Below are 15934 nucleotides of genomic sequence, written 5' to 3' on the forward strand. Positions count from 1 at the left end.
TGATCTTTTTGTGCCAGTTTCTCTGCGATGGAAAGCCGCAGTTTCTCCCTAAGCAGATGGATGTTGAAGTCAAGAGATTTCATTTTCCCATCGTGTCTTTTTGATAGGTGGTGTTTCCTGGCAAGATGAATCCACGTCCAGGCCCTGATAAGGTAAGCATGCAGGTCACACTTAGAGCCCTGGGTTCACACCCGGATATTTGATCGGTTATCAGTGTCCTCTGTCAGTAAAGAGTCTTGTGGGGGTCCATTCTGTCCAGATTACTCCTAGAGTGAGGACTGAGACCCCAATAATGTACACTGAGTGGTAGAGGACAGCAGGGTACCACGTGTAGGATGGGACACTTCAATGCTACTGCATACAAAGCTTACATTTCAGCTACCAGGCGGGCTCTAAAACAAGTCGCAAAAAAATGTAAAGGGTAGTTTTCCTTTAGACATTCCTATCAGTATTTTCCAGTTTTGCCTAGATACATCCAAATACACCCCCCTAATAAGAGAGAGCTTTCTAGCACTTTAATTTTTTTCTTACCCTGGTTGCAGTTACTGCTTATGGCCAGTAGGGAGATATGTAACATCTGCTATTATCTGTATACTCCTTCATTATTGTCTTTACATTGCCTAAGGTGAAAACTGAAAGGCAAAGCCCATAATCTTTATAATAATGACTTAAACCTCTATTTCCATTTTGTCCCCCATGATGGTGTACTGGGAGGATGATCCCTTGACCTCAGTAGGGACAGGAACTGAAAGCAGTTAAAAGGGCCCCACCCTCAGCATTCCACCAGTGTATTTACTGTCCCTACAGGAGTCAGGGGAAGAGGATTCTATTTTCATCCTAGGGGGGGGGAATTGAACACTAGATTTCTAACCTTCGACATTGAGGTCAGGATCGGGGGCTTCCCTCCTGACAAGCATTCCACTTGGGGGGGGGGGAGTGTACCTAGGGGTTTCCCTCCCCTTGCCTAAGAAAACACCCGTCCGCCTGTAGTCCCGTGAGACTAAAGCTGAGCGGAGCACTTCTACCGGCGTCCCGACCCACGTGGGGTTTCAGCTATGCGACCAAACATCCGGTGGAAGTGGCGTCAGACGACTGCACGGACAGAAGTGATGTCGCATGCGGGGACCGGCATCGGCAACGCGGAACAGGTAAATAGACCGGCGTGTTCAGTGCAAATTGCCGGGTGCATCCTGCTCTGAGGCCTGTGTTTCCAAACGTTTACTTTCCTGGTGCCGATCCGGTGGGGTCCCAGTTTGAAGAATCTGAGGTCTCCTGCCCATCCACTCCCGTGAGTTTTCCCCATGGGGATAATACCCGTCATGTTACTGTAAGCTGTACTATCCCTCTCTCGTTCATTAGGTTGAGAAAGAGGGATCCCAAAAACGTAAGCATGGAGAGCTTAAAAGATCCAAGAAATGCGCTACATGCTCAAATGCTGGCAGACGCATACAACTAACAACTATGTGCGACATGTATTAATAAAGTAATCAAAGCAGAACAACCCTCCTTTATGGACGACCTACGTTCTATGATTAGAGAGGAAGTTTAATCCTTATCATCAATACGTGGCCATACCTCCCCCGTATAAGAAGGCGAAGTTAGTAAACGAACCTCCATCTAAATCAGACACTGAAGGGGCCTCTTTTTCTTTCAAAGATCCCGGGGACATAGACGAATTTGGGTCAATAAATCCTGAAGGAGATCAGGATGAGAAAAAATACTATTTTTCCTCTGAAGATATGGACGATTTATTAAAAGCAATCGGGTGCGATGAATATTGAAGAAGTTAAAAAACAAAAAGACCATCCAAGATGAGATGTTTGGTCGCTCAAAATCAAAGAAAAAGCGTGTGTTTCCATGTTAGTGAAAACTTGTTTAAATTAATAAATAACGAATGGAAGGACCCAGAAAAGTGGCTGCGGGGGTCTCCCGTCAATTTGGATATTGCCACCTTTTTTTTTTTTTTTTAAATATCCTTTTTATTGTCAGTTTTCACATTTTTTTACAAACATTTCACGTAAGAGTTACATCATGAGTGCGCAGCACTCAACTGTCATGGGATTAACTTTTAAATTAAATTCAACATAACATATAAACACACCAACATAGAAACATGGCATAATTGTCGATCTTCAGATGGACCAAACAAACATGACTCCCCCAACTCCAACACCACTTAGATCATCAATGAGTTTCCACTCATCCTTTCTCCCCCAGCTGGCTCACAGTTGCATCCTCCCTAAAGCGCCTGCCAAGAGCTGCGTGCAGTACCACTTTGTGTACTGGAAAGGCCTAACAATTTCCGCTATTTCGGCTGTTGTACATTGCGTTTCTATAAATACTTGCCACTTATCAAATAGCTTCTTGGTTCCCGTTTCCTTCCGCCTTTCCACCTCCACCCTCTCAAGAACCAATAACTGTTTCAGCCGTGACACAATCAATTCTAACCCCGGCGTGTCTGCCTCTAACCAGTGACTCAGGAGGCATCTCAAAGCTACCAGTAAAATCGTGTGCACCAACACGGGAGGTGATCTTACTCCTCGAGCACCCTCTTCCTCTGGCGGCCGCGCCTGATGGAATAGTAGCGCTTGAGGCGTCATTGGGAGATTCGTTTTCCAATGGTCCTTAATATATTTCTGTACCATCCCCCAAAATCGTTTCGTATGTACACACCCCCACACTCCATGCCACAAATTCGTCAGTGGTGTATTGCACTTGGGACAACTTGTAATGCGATCAGGGAAAGATTGTGAGGGCAAGATATTAAAGCCATATATAGCTGCATGCATCAACTTGAAATAGGTTTCCCTCCAGCTCTCATTTATCACACTCTTCCGTACCGTCTCCCAACCCCCCAGTATGGTCTCTCCTATATCTGGATCCTGAGTCCACCGTTCCCAGCTTTTAAAACTAATCCTTAATTGCGGACGAACAAAACCCTCTCTCAATGCTCTATACATTCCTGAAATGGTCGCCCGCCCAGTTGTTGGACCTATGACCTCATCCATAGTGTGCGGAGTAGCTTCCTTACTCAAATCCCTGAGCCTGGAGGTACAAAATGTTCGTACCTGAAGTACTTGCAAAAAATTGACTCTATCTATTATGGGCCTGAGTTTAGCGGTGATTTCCTCCCCAGTTAACCACCTCTTTTCCTCTGTGTGCATAAGATCCCCTGCGCTACCAATGCCTACCCTCCCCCATGAGGCAATTCCGTCCCCCTTGTCCATTCCTGGTAAAAACTCCGGATGACCGCTCAACGGCATATACTTCGATACCAGGTGGGGTAACCCAAACTGCTTACGTACCACTTTCCAAGCTAGAACTGTATCTCTCAATACAATGGAGGTTTTGAGACGGCACGGAAGAGAAGCGATTCTACAATGTAACAAAGCTTTCAGGTTCCAGGGTGAGGCATACTCCCCTTCCAGATCTAAGTTGGAATAATTGCTTGTTTCATGAAGCCAATCTACTACATGACGCATAAGACAGACCACGTTATAACCCCTGACATTCGGAAAGTTCACACCCCCTTCTTGTTTGCCCATCATGAACTTGGTGAGTGCTATGCGCGGCCTTTTTCCTGCCCATATAAATTTAGTGAATGAAGCCGTCAATTTCGAGACATCCACATGCTTCAATAAGAGAGGTAGCGTTTGAAAGGGGTATAGCAATCTAGGAAAACTAACCATCTTGATCAGATGACATCTTCCCAAGAGGGACAACGGCAATTGGCCCCATCTAGTGAGTTCCGCTTGTATTTTTTTTATTAACGGGGGATAATTTAAGCCATACAGAGTGTCTGGTACCCTCCCTATTTTGATACCCAGATAGGTAATGCAGTGTTCCACCGGTGATATCCCGCAACCCAAGGATTGCCAAAAGGTCTTTGGCAATGGTCTGCCCAACTCCAGCAGTTCGCTCTTAGCTATATTGACTTTGTATCCCGAGCATTGCCCAAATTCCTGCAAAAATTGAAAAACCTTCCCTAAATGCTCCTGAGGGTTTGACATAAGTATGACATCATCAGCGAACAGGGCTAATTTCACTGCACAAGATCCCACTTGAATGCCTCTGAACATATCCGATTCCTCCAAGAATCTGGCCATAGGTTCCAATGCTAGATTGAATAGCAGGGGCGACAAGGGGCAACCCTGTCGTGTTCCTTTATGCAATTGGAAGGGATCTGATAGGAACCCCGAGGAGTGAACGCGTGCTTGCGGGCTATTCTAGACTCCCTTCAGGAAGACCCGGAAATCTCCCTGAATGTTCATTTTGTCTAGCACCATCCCCAGCCATTCCCATTGTATGTTATCAAAGGCTTTCTCTGCGTCTAGCGCTAAAAGTGCCGGCCTGGTACCTGGCTGGGGATCGTGCCTGACTGTTTCTAGCACCGTCAATACCTTGCGTAAATTTGTCACTGCAGCCCTGCCCTTTACAAAGCCTACCTGAGATTTTCCCACCAGTATGGGTAGATACATAGCCAGTCGATTGGCCAAAATTTTTGTGAGAAATTTCTGATCTTGATCTATCAGCGAGATGGGGCGGTACGACCCCGGGTCACGAGGATTCTTCCCCTTCTTGGGTAACACCTTTATATGCGCTACCTTGGCCTCTGCTGGTAGAGCTCCCGTTCCTAGTAAAGTATTATAATATGCCACCAAGGTAGGGCTGATTTCTTCTCTCAGAGATTTGAAAAACTCCCCTGTGAATCCATCCGGACCCGGGGCCTTTCCGTTAGATAATGTTTTAATGGCGCTCCAAACTTCCTCTAGTGTAATCTCCGCGCTCAAATGACCATTCTGCTCCTGGGTGAGCCCTGGCAACTTCACCTTCTCCAAAAATTCCCTCCCTTTTTGGAGATCTATGGGTGTTTCTGAGTAAAGGGCTTGGTAATATTTACTTAATATGGTATTGATTTTTTTTGGGTCCGAGGTAGGAGTTCCGTTTGATTCTTTAAGTGTTGTAATATGTGCCGGTGCATACCTCCCCTTTGCTAACCGCGCTAATAATTTGCCCGCCATATTGCCGAAACGCATTAAATCAGCATCAAATTGGGACCGGTAAATACTCTCTCTTTTGTCTAACCATTGACCAAACTGTCGCTTGGCTTCCTTCCATTCCTCCCCCAATAGCATTGATGGCGAATGTAGGAATGCTGTGTACGCACGCCGTAATCTGTCGCTCGCTGCCTTGTATCCTTCGGTCGTCTTACGTTTAAGATTAGACATATACTGCATGATTTTCCCTCTTATTACCACCTTGGCTGTACGCCAATACAATGACGGTTCCGAGCGATGCGCTACATTATCCCCATCGAATTCCATCCACCACCCCTTAAGCTTCTGTGTAAAGCCCTCATCCTTTGCCAGAAAAGCGGGAAACCTCCAGATAAAATCCGTTCCTCTAGCTACTGTGTCAGCCAATGTAATGGTAACCGGAGCATGGTCCGAAATAACTAAATCTTCAATTGCCGCTTCACGTAAACGTCGCGCCATTGCGTCACTAACAAATAATCAATACGCGACCATGACTGATGAACATGAGAGAAATGTGTATATTCCCGCGCATCTGGGTGTAAACTCCTCCACGCATCTATTAGGGCCGTGTGTCTTAAAAAGTCGGGCAAGATCTTATCTCTATTTCTCTGCGAACTAGTCCCTGCGCTCCTATCCTCCTTTGAAGACCTTACAGTGTTAAGGTCTCCCCCTAAAATCAAAAACCTAGTGCGATCCTGCTGGAGTTGGGTTTCCAAGTGACCAAAAAAACCAGTGTTAACCGTATTTGGGCCATACACATTATGAATACTGATGGTTTCCCCTGCATGTTCCATCACTAGATGGATCCAACGGCCTTCGTCATCCCGCTCCTGGGACACCAGCGTAAACGCAAAGTTTTTATGTACCAGAATTATAACTCCCGCCTTACCCTCCCTTGCCGACGAGCCAAAAACCTGACCCACCCAGAACTTTTGCAAATACTTAAACTCCGGCTCGGTAAGGTGAGTTTCCTGCAATAGGGCCACATCAGGATGCAATCGTTTCATGTGCCTTAAAAGTTTGGTCCGTTTCTGTGGGGATCTCAGCCCTTTAACGTTCCAAGAAACTATTTTCATGTTATTGGACCGTGTTTAAGATGAGCTAAAGTGCCTAAAAGTCGTGTGGAGTCCAGGGAGTCAGATCCGTCTTTTCCCAAGAGCCATGTACAAACATTAACATTAACATCATAACCAAACCCTGGCTTGTAAGCCAGAACCAACAAGGCCAACCATCCCTTACATAACAAAATCATAAAATCACCTGCGGCAAGGGTTAGCAGTCCCTTAAAGGAACAGTGTCATCACAAATTATTTTTTTATATGTTAAAGATGTTAGTGCTTTATTAAAAACGTTTATATTCATTTGTGTGTTTGTGTTTTACTTTTTCTTATTTTTACACTTTTTCTTCCCTATGGGGGCTGCCATTTTTTGTTCCATTTCTGTCTGTGTCGATTAACGACACATACAGACATGGAATACGGCAGCCACAGTCCCATAGGGACTGCGAACGGCTCCCGTCCCATTGACTTCAGTGTACGGCGTCTGTGTGGGAACTGCGCATGCGCCGCTCCCACACAGTCCAATTCGAAATTGGCGCCGTCCGGCGCCATTTTCCTGTGGACCGGAAGTCGCGGCCGGACAGTAATATTACTACTTCCGGTCGCGGCTTCCGGATTTGTGCACTTGGACCAGCGGCAGCAAACGGAGCGGACGGGCCGGAGGGAGCCGCGGCGGCAGGAGCAGGTAAGAGATTTCAATGTATGTTCGTGTTTGTGTGTGTTTACTACTGTATGTAAACCTACTACACTGTGTGTTAGCTCAAAAAATGGCGACACACAGTGTAGGAGGTTACACCGTTCAAACCCCTCGTTTATCCCGGCACTAGCCAGGATAAAGGAGGGGGGGATGCTGAGAGCTCACTAGAGCGAGGGCTTTTAACCCAATGTTGCAATGCTGCAATTTTGGGAATAGCTCCATCTAGTGACCAAAAATGGGTAGTATTATAAATTTTGAATTAATTTATAATATTTCCTGACTCGTGAAAAAAATAAAAAAAATTTGAACAATGTTTAATCACCCACACACTAAATGTTTAATTTAAAAAAACAAAAACATGTTTTTCTGGCAACACATTCCCTTTAATACCCACTGGTGTATGTGACTTCACTTTTTTCTGTTATGCCAGAACGCGCCCCTCCCTCCCCCTCCCCCCCAGCCTGCCTATATGGCTCCTTCCATGAGGAAGTAACACCTGCCCTTGCCCCCTCAGTACCTCTTTGTCGCCTGCGCACCCTTATGTACATTCCCTTATCATTACTTTTAACAGCCTAGAGTCCGTTAGGATTGCATCCTCACATTTCCCTATGAACCTTGCTTCGCTTCAAGGTTTCCCTACCTCCGTGTCCCCTATCTCCTACCACAATTTCCCTCAGACTGCCATTGTAAGGGTATGTGCACACACACTAATTACGTCCGTAATTGACGGACGTATTTCGGCCGCAAGTCCCGGACCGAACACAGTGCAGGGAGCCGGGCTCCTAGCATCATACTTATGTACGACGCTAGGAGTCCCTGCCTCGCTGCAGGACAACTGTCCCGTACTGAAAACATGATTACAATACGGGACAGTTGTCCTGCAGCGAGGCAGGGACTCCTAGCATTGTACATAAGTATGATGCTAGGAGCCCGGCCCCCTCCATGTGTTCGGTCCGGGACTTGCGGCCGAAATACGTCCGTCAATTACGGACGTAATTAGTGTGTGTGCACATACCCTTACAGATAACACTAATCCCTTGCGTGGGGGAGGCATTGTATCACTCCCGTTCAATCCCGCCCACCAGGGACAATCTCAGATCCTGATCTAACTCCCTCACAAATATCTTGCAGTGAAAAAGCAGGGAAATATCAGAATGCATATACTTCAACCTTGATAACATTGTAGCATTGTAACAATAGGTCAACTATTGACCGAAACATAGTGCTGTATAAGACCGCAAAATATCCCCCTCAATAACTTTCAGATTATCTGTAAACTTATCTGTATCTGGTCGGAATCTGCAATTGGTCTACAGCGTCCACAAAATCATCATCACAACAGCTTAAATAAAATGCGCCAAAAAGGACTTCGTCCGTCAATCAGGAGACGTGGATCGGGTGCGGTCCCGTGTTCGCCTCTGCGGCTTCGGAGAGTCCCCTCTATTTCCGGCTCGACCCCCCCGGGATCTTCCAGGTGTGGGCATTAAGGCTTCTGCCCAGGTACGCTCCATATTTAGCCGGTTCCTTTTGTCTTCTCTTGACTTGCGCTGCGGACTATGTACTGGACTGTGACGCTCCTCTTGCTGTGATCTCTTCCCACAAAGCTCCGCAAGTGCGTCCTCCGCTTCCTGTGGAGTGGTGAAAACCTTGTTCCGCCCGTTCTCTTGAAACACCCGCAGGGTGGCTGGGTACTGCAGGCTAAAGCGTATTCTCGCTTGGAACAGCGCGGTGCAGATCTTGCTGAAAGCCCGCCTTCGTTTTGCAACCTCCGCCGAGAAATCCTCAAATAGCACTTTCATGCCCATTATTTCCAAAGGACGCGATCTGCTGCGGAAAGCTTTCATGAGTGCCACCTTGTCATTGTAATCCAACAGTTTGAAGATCACTTGTCTGGGACGATGTGAATTGTGGTCAGCTGTTGCTGGGAGGTTTCTGGGGTCCGGCCCCACTCTATGCGCCCTCTCCACCCGGCATGGACGTGGGAGACCTAAGGCTTCCGGCAATGTCCTCTCACACACTCGTTGCAAATCAGCAGATATCACCGCTTCTTTCAGCCCCACCAGTCGCAGGTTGCTCCTCCTGGAGCGGTTCTCCAGATCCTCCACCTTGTCCCCCAACTGCGCAGTAACAGACAGCACCCCTTTGAGTTTGGATTGCAGGCGTTCATTTTCATCCTCCAGCAGCGTCATACGCTGTTCTAACTCATCAGCTCTGATAGTGACTTGTGCCAGCTCCGCATGCACGCGGTTTAGAGAATCTTGCACCGTTTTTTCCAGCGCCTTTTGCAGGTCTGGCGCTATCTGCTTGGCTACTTCACGGGCCAGGGTTACATAGTCAATGGCTACTGGAAGAGCGGACAGTACATGCTCTGCCGGGCTTGAAAGCTGGGACTGATGGTGCTGCAGCTCATCTTCCTGTGTGTATAGCAGGGTCGCAGTGGCGGGAAGCGCCGCCATCTTACCTCCCTTTACCACGGCCGCGGCTGATTCCTCCATGGCTGGCTTCTGCGCGCTTCTGAGGAGGTACCTGTCCATAGAGGCACCACCGATGATGTTGCCTTGTGCAAGGCTGGTGACTTCCCCGCTGATTATCGTCGCCGTAGCGACTATTGCGAGCTTACAGGCTGGACGGGAGCGGGAGCTCAGTCACTCGCGTCCTGCATCCCCGGAACCGGAAGTCATTGCCACCTTTTTAATGAAGAGTATACATGTATCTGGGACGATATCGAAATGGCAAAGGTAATTAAGCAAACATCCTTGCCATTTGAAGATTCTTCTCCGTTGACCGACCCCATGGATCGGAAGTCTGATTGCCTTCTAAAAAAGGCCTGGGAAGCATCAATGTTTAGTATGAAGCCCAACATAGCAGCTACTTCAGTAGCTAGAAGCCTCTTTATCTGGTTAGGCAAACTAGAAAACCACCTTAAGGTAAAAACACCCAAAGACCAATTAGCAGAATCCATTCTGCTCCTAAAAGCAGCAACAGGTTTTTTAGCAGATGCCTCGGTGGAATGTATCCGGTTCGCAGCCAAAGAAGGGGCCCTTACCGATGCCGCAAGAAGATCTCTGTGGTTAAGATACTGGCAAAAGGGGGACACTCGTTCCAAGAACCGACTTTGTAGCATTCCTTTTCAGGGAGACTGTTTTTGGCCCAGACCTAGACAAAATCCTCGAGAAAGCGGCAGATAGAAAGAAGTGATTTCAAGACGATAAACCAATAAAAAGTAAAATTCCCTTTCATTCCCAAAGACCCCAGAGTGAAAACTATAGAGGGAATGTAAAGACAGGTTGTTGGAGTTACCCAAAAGGGGGGAGGGGTAGAGGCTTCTTGCTCAACCCAAATAATTAGAGACAAGAAAACAGATGCCAAAGTCGGAGGAAGGTTGCTAAAGTTCTACGGTCCCTGGAACAACCTCACCCAAAACTAGTGGGTTTTAGACATAATAAAGAACGGCTGTCGAATAGAATTTTCATCCCTTCCTCCAAAATGATTTGTTTTTACCACGTCCCCAATCATCCCTACTCTTTACAGCTCTCTCCCCTTCGGGATTTCATCTGCCCAAGAGTATTCACCAAAATAATGATAGAAGTGATGCCTTCATTTCGCAGACAGTGAATTATGATAGTCCCTTATCTGGACGACTTCCTAATTACTGCGAGTACCCAAAATATTCTTACCACTCAGGTAAAGCTACTAACAGGCCAACTAGCAGAACTGGGTTGGATCATAATTATCAAAAATCAAATCTGATTCCGCACACTCGGGCAAAGTCTCTAGGGGTCCTACTGGACTTTACCCTAATTTCCAATCTCAAAAAATGTCAAAGAGCCACCTCTTGCAATGAGCATTGTAGGTCAGAGGACAGTCATCTAACAGATTCTGGACTTTTTACAGCAGGAGCTTTATCAAGGTCTTAGACCAGGCACCCTCGGAGTACAGGTCTCTGCCCGAAGTACGTTTTTTGACACCCAGCTGTCAGAACACAGGTGAAAAGATTCATGTCTGCAGCCTCAAAACTATGGCCGACCATTAGACAGTCATCTACGCAGTGAGAGCTTGGCATTGGCCTCCGAGCTCTAATCAAACACCCCTTCGGACCAATTGAGAACATTGTCACTTTAAAGTAGCCTTTCTGCTAGCGATGACTACAGCAAGAGACTTGGGAAATACAGGCGCTATCCACAGACGAACCATATCTTAGGATAACGGATGATAGAATCGTACTAAAACTTGATCCTAATTTCCTTCCAAAAGTCATCCCAGATTGTCATAGAAACCTGGAGATTGTCCTTCCTTCATTTTGCCAAAACTCGAAAAGAAGAATTCGGTTGTCTTGATGTTAGAAGGGCAGTCTTACAATATTTACAGCTTGACTCCAACCCCCAAGTCCAGTTTTGGGGTAAAAATTAAGGACCGAAAACCTCAAACGCTACCTTCACTAGGTGGATAAAAACAACAATTAAAATGTGTTATTCTCTGGAGAAAAAAACGAAAATGTTTCTATGAATATCAAAGCCCATTACACCAGATCCACATCTTCATTATGGGCAGAAAGGGGGGAGCCTCCTTAGACCAGGTTTGTACTGCAGCTACTTGGGCTAGCTCCCTTACCTTGGCAAAACATTGTAGGCTAGATCTTTCAGCTAGGAGAGACTTCACCTTGGGCCGCAAAGTACTCCAGGCGGCAGTCCCACCCTAAACCATCTCATTTGTTTTCTAGTGTGCCGTCCTGGGGGATGAAATGGAAAGTAAGAAATGGTTTTACCGGGAATTCAGTTTCCTAGAGTCCAACATGACGGCATACATTTACCCACCTTACCTTCTTAGTGGTATGTAAAGTTAACATACAGTTAGGGTTAGCTAGTTCTTTACAGTGTAGGGTTATGGCACACACTGGTGGGAGGCTGAGGGTGGGGCCCTTTTAACCTCTTAGTTCCTGTCCCTACAGAGGTCAAGGGGTTATCCTCCTAGTGTGATGTCATGGTGGACTCAAGGAAATGGAATTACCGGTAAGACTAATTCTTACTTTCTATAGTGCCTGCGTAATACTAGCAGAGCAGTTAAGTTACAGTAGGGGGCAGTGTTCAGATCTGGAGTATAATACAAGATCTAACTCGGGATCAGAACAGGATAAGTAATGTAATATATGTACACAGTGACTCCACCAGCAGAATAGTGAGTGCAGCTCTGGAGTATAAATACAGGATGTAACTCAGGATCAGTACAGGATAAGTAATGTCATGTATGTACACAGTGACTCCACCAGCAGAATAGTGAGTGCAGCTCTGGAGTATAATACAGGATGTAACTCAGGATCAGTACAGGATAAGTAATGTCATGTATCTACACAGTGACTCCACCAGCAGAATAGTGAGTGCAGCTCTGGAGTATAATACAGGATGTAACTCAGGATAAGTAATGTATGTACACAGTGACTCCACCAGCAGAATAGTGAGTGCAGCTCTGGAGTATAATACAAGATCTAACTCTGGATCAGAACAGGATAAGTAATGTAATATATGTACACAGTGACTCCAGCAGCAGAATTGTGAGTGCAGCTCTGAGGTATAATACAGGATGTAACTTTGGATCAGTACAGGATAAGTAATATATGTACACAATGACTCATTTGATCAGTGCAATACATTACAGTCCGCTGGATCTTTCACCTTCCCTGTAGCCTCCATTACTTGTCTGTTGCTCAGATCTGTTTGGGGGGGGGGGTGTTAACCACTCTGAGATGCAGAAGTGACACCACGAGCTGACGCTCTAGGCCAGTGGTCCTCAACCTGCGGTTCGCAACCCCCTGCTCTGTGGCTTGCCTTGGGAACCCTGTTTTCTGAACATAGGTGTCACGATCTGTGGGTATGTGGACCCACTAGGCCGTAGCGGAGTAGCTGCTGGTCAATATAAATTCCGGGCACAATGGTACCTGTAATAGTCCAGACAGTAGCAACGGCTTAGGCACAGAGGGGACCTTGGCGGCAGGTGATGCAAAACGTGGCAGATGACACCAGATGTGTAAGTCAGCAGGTGTAGTAAACGGCACAACACGAATCCAACACTAGAGATGGCACAGGAACAAATACAGCACGGGATACAGGTAGCAGGGCACGGGAACACAGGGAACAGCATACGACTAAGGGACCATTTGGAAGATTAACGGAGGACTATGAACACGTGTTTTTTTTTTTTACACGTTTAATATGTTTAGATTTTGATTGAGGGCCAGGAGCTGCATTTAAGTAAAAAAAAATTGTTGCATGGCTCAGACGGTATGAAAGGTTGGGGACTGCTGCTCTAGGCCATGCGCACTGCATGGGGTCGTCTTGTGGTTTGTAGCAGGTAACCCCCCTATTTTTAAAGGTTATGGAATCCTTTGATTAACATTTAAAGGAAAAAAAAATATGGCCATCAGTGTGATCTGATTCCTTTTAACTTTTTGAGACACAGCTGCTTTTGTTTTCTGTATACAGAGCAGCTGTATCATGTGCTAAATCCTGTTCCGGCCTGGTCCGCGGGACTAATGGGTTCAGTGTCAGCAGGTCCTGCGTGACTGACAGGCAGGATCCACCTATCTCTTGCTCTGCCGTTTTTATACATAATATGGAAACTACATTCACTGAAGAATTGCGATATCATTCGTATTACAGAATAATATTTCGTTTTGCAACTTTGCGTTATATAGACGATCTATTTATCATCTGCCCCGGGACATTAATTAAATTGTAAGAATTAGTTCATTTAAATTGTAACCGTGTGAATATGAAATTCATGAGTAAGTTTGGGGATCAGGAAATAGAATTCCTCGATGTCCGTGTATCAGTAGTAGAGGGAACGATACAAACAAAGGGTTAAACCTGCCGCCACAAATGCGTTATTGAGGTACGACCGTTACCACCCGGAATGGGTCTGGAAATCTCTTCCTTACACAGATCTTAAGGTTACGACTAATTAATAGTGATGAGGAAGAAGAATTTAGTAAGAGAATAAGGTTATGGGGGAATCCTGCCAATATTATTTCTAACGCGCTGATCAAAGCGAGTAATAAAAACTGCATCGCCCTTTTGTGCATATAAAGCAATAGAGCAAAAAAAATAGTAAAATAAGAAAACGGGTTTGCGCTGTCATTTCAGCGCAGCCCTATGAGTAAAGTATCAGGAACAATGGGTGTTGCATCCACTTTTATCGGAGGTCGTGGATGTAATATCGGAGATGGATTTGTGAGAGGACGTTTCAAATCGAGCGTGAATAAAGAATAAACTGGATAGAAGAATCGGTGTTGGGAGGCAATCATCCTACTGTGATCTGATCCCGATACATAATCATCTTTTTTATTTATTATTATGTAGTCTGTGTTTCTGATGTTTTTACATGTGCAGCTCTTGTCGCTAAGTCTGTATTTTGTAATATTAATTATTTCACAATTATTAAGTGAATGTAGTTCACATGTTACGTATATAAGGGGCAGTGCAGGAAATGACACCCAGGACTTGACAAAGCGTGGGAACAAACAAAACGGCCGCAGGCGATTTGTTTCCAAATCCTATAGACCGAGATAATTGAAGTAAAGGAATCTGTAGGATCGGTGATTGCTGCGACAATCAGTTTACTATCACATATACACAGTCGAGTCCCATTATTATGAGGAGCAGGTAATATCCAGAGTAACCGCCGAGTGCAGCACGGACAACGGTAGGCGTGCTGGGGGTGACTCAACGTGCTGGTCGGTGGTCTCCGGTTTCTGGCGCCTCGTTTATTGCAGTGCGTTCCACGTTTCCTCGAGGGTTTGTGTGGGGGAGGATCCATAGAGCCAACTATTGATTGAGGTCCCACAGATGCTCAATTGGGTTGAAGTCTGGTGGGCAAGGGAAGTACTTGGAGCTCCTTGTCGTGCACGACCAACCACTGTCGGACTTTTCTGGCTGTGTGACCTGTCGCATTGTCTTGCTGGAAGATTCCATCTACCCCCAGAAGATAATCAGCATGTATGGGGGGATGTGATCTGCAACGATGGATTCATACCCAGATCGCTTCAGAGCTGTCCAAGTGGATGATTGGCCCAGAGAAAGCCAGGAACTAATCCGCCAGACCATAACGCTGCCGCCACCGACTCGTGTTCTTCCAGCAGTGGCTGACGGGTGTTTGTTCTCTGATGTTTCTCTCCTGAAACGGCCATCCGTTCCAGGAAGCAGAAAACGTGACTCATTGGAGAACACAACCCTTTGCCAGTCATCAGTGGTCCAATTCTGACACGGCCGTGCAAATTGTAGACTTTTTTTTTTTCCCCGATGCACCTTTATTAGCATAGGAACAGTGACCATCCGTCTGCTTCGGAGCCCCATACGCAGTTGGGTTTGCTGAACTATTGTTTTAAACACTTCTGGTACCCCCACTGGTTGATTTTCACGGTAAGCTGCTCAACTGTAGCGCATCGTTCGACCCTCATGCCCATTTGTAGCTGACATTCATCTCTCACATAAATGGCACGTGGTGCTCCGCAGTTACCATGTCGGTTATTTCTAATGGCACCATTTCTCCAGTCATGATACACTGTCACCACAGCAGCATGCGAACAGTTCACAAACTGCGCTGTTCGAGAAATTCTGCCACCCTGGCCCGAAAGCCAATAATCATCCCTTTTTGCAACTCTGATAAATCTCCACCTGGCAACAACAAGATATGTGATCAGACAGCTGCCCGCACGCCTTATATACCCACCAAGCCCACGACACATCACTTCCTTTATGGGCTACGCGCTGCTGACGTCGAAAGTAGGAGGTGGTTATAATAATGTGGCTCGACTGTATTTACATGCTTTTGTGCTGTTCTATTGCTGCAGGATCAATTATCCAGTACAATTACCGTGGTGAAACTCCATCCATGTGCAGCGTCTTTTGTTGGATTGAGCGGTGCCAGCAATTTTTTCCGTCTTCTCATGAGAATTACAAGAATTATTATATTATATTGATACTGAATCATCTACAGAATGGGAATAGTATATTGCATGATGCGTGGCCGGGCTCACTCAATAAATAGCCGAATCTCCGGGGATCATGGATATGGAGCTTCCACTTCGCCTTCAAATACCTTCGTGAACACAGATCTTACCATGTCGGAGGTAACCCCGGAGACCTGCATCT

The 15934-nt window shown here is 46.1% G+C and overlaps 1 long non-coding RNA gene across 1 annotated transcript in view; it reads left to right on the forward strand.

Annotated features, from left to right (window-relative positions):
- Nucleotides 1–911: 911 nt before the first annotated feature.
- Nucleotides 912–15934, forward strand: part of LOC142666113 (uncharacterized) — a 45787-nt gene continuing 30764 nt past the window's right edge. Inside the window, exon 1 of the long non-coding RNA XR_012851639.1 lies at nucleotides 912–1148. This is a non-coding gene — a long non-coding RNA (uncharacterized LOC142666113). The remainder of the gene's footprint in view (nucleotides 1149–15934) is intronic.

Source organism: Rhinoderma darwinii, chromosome 13 (genome assembly GCF_050947455.1).
Source record: "Rhinoderma darwinii isolate aRhiDar2 chromosome 13, aRhiDar2.hap1, whole genome shotgun sequence".
Lineage (NCBI taxonomy): Eukaryota > Metazoa > Chordata > Amphibia > Anura > Rhinodermatidae > Rhinoderma > Rhinoderma darwinii.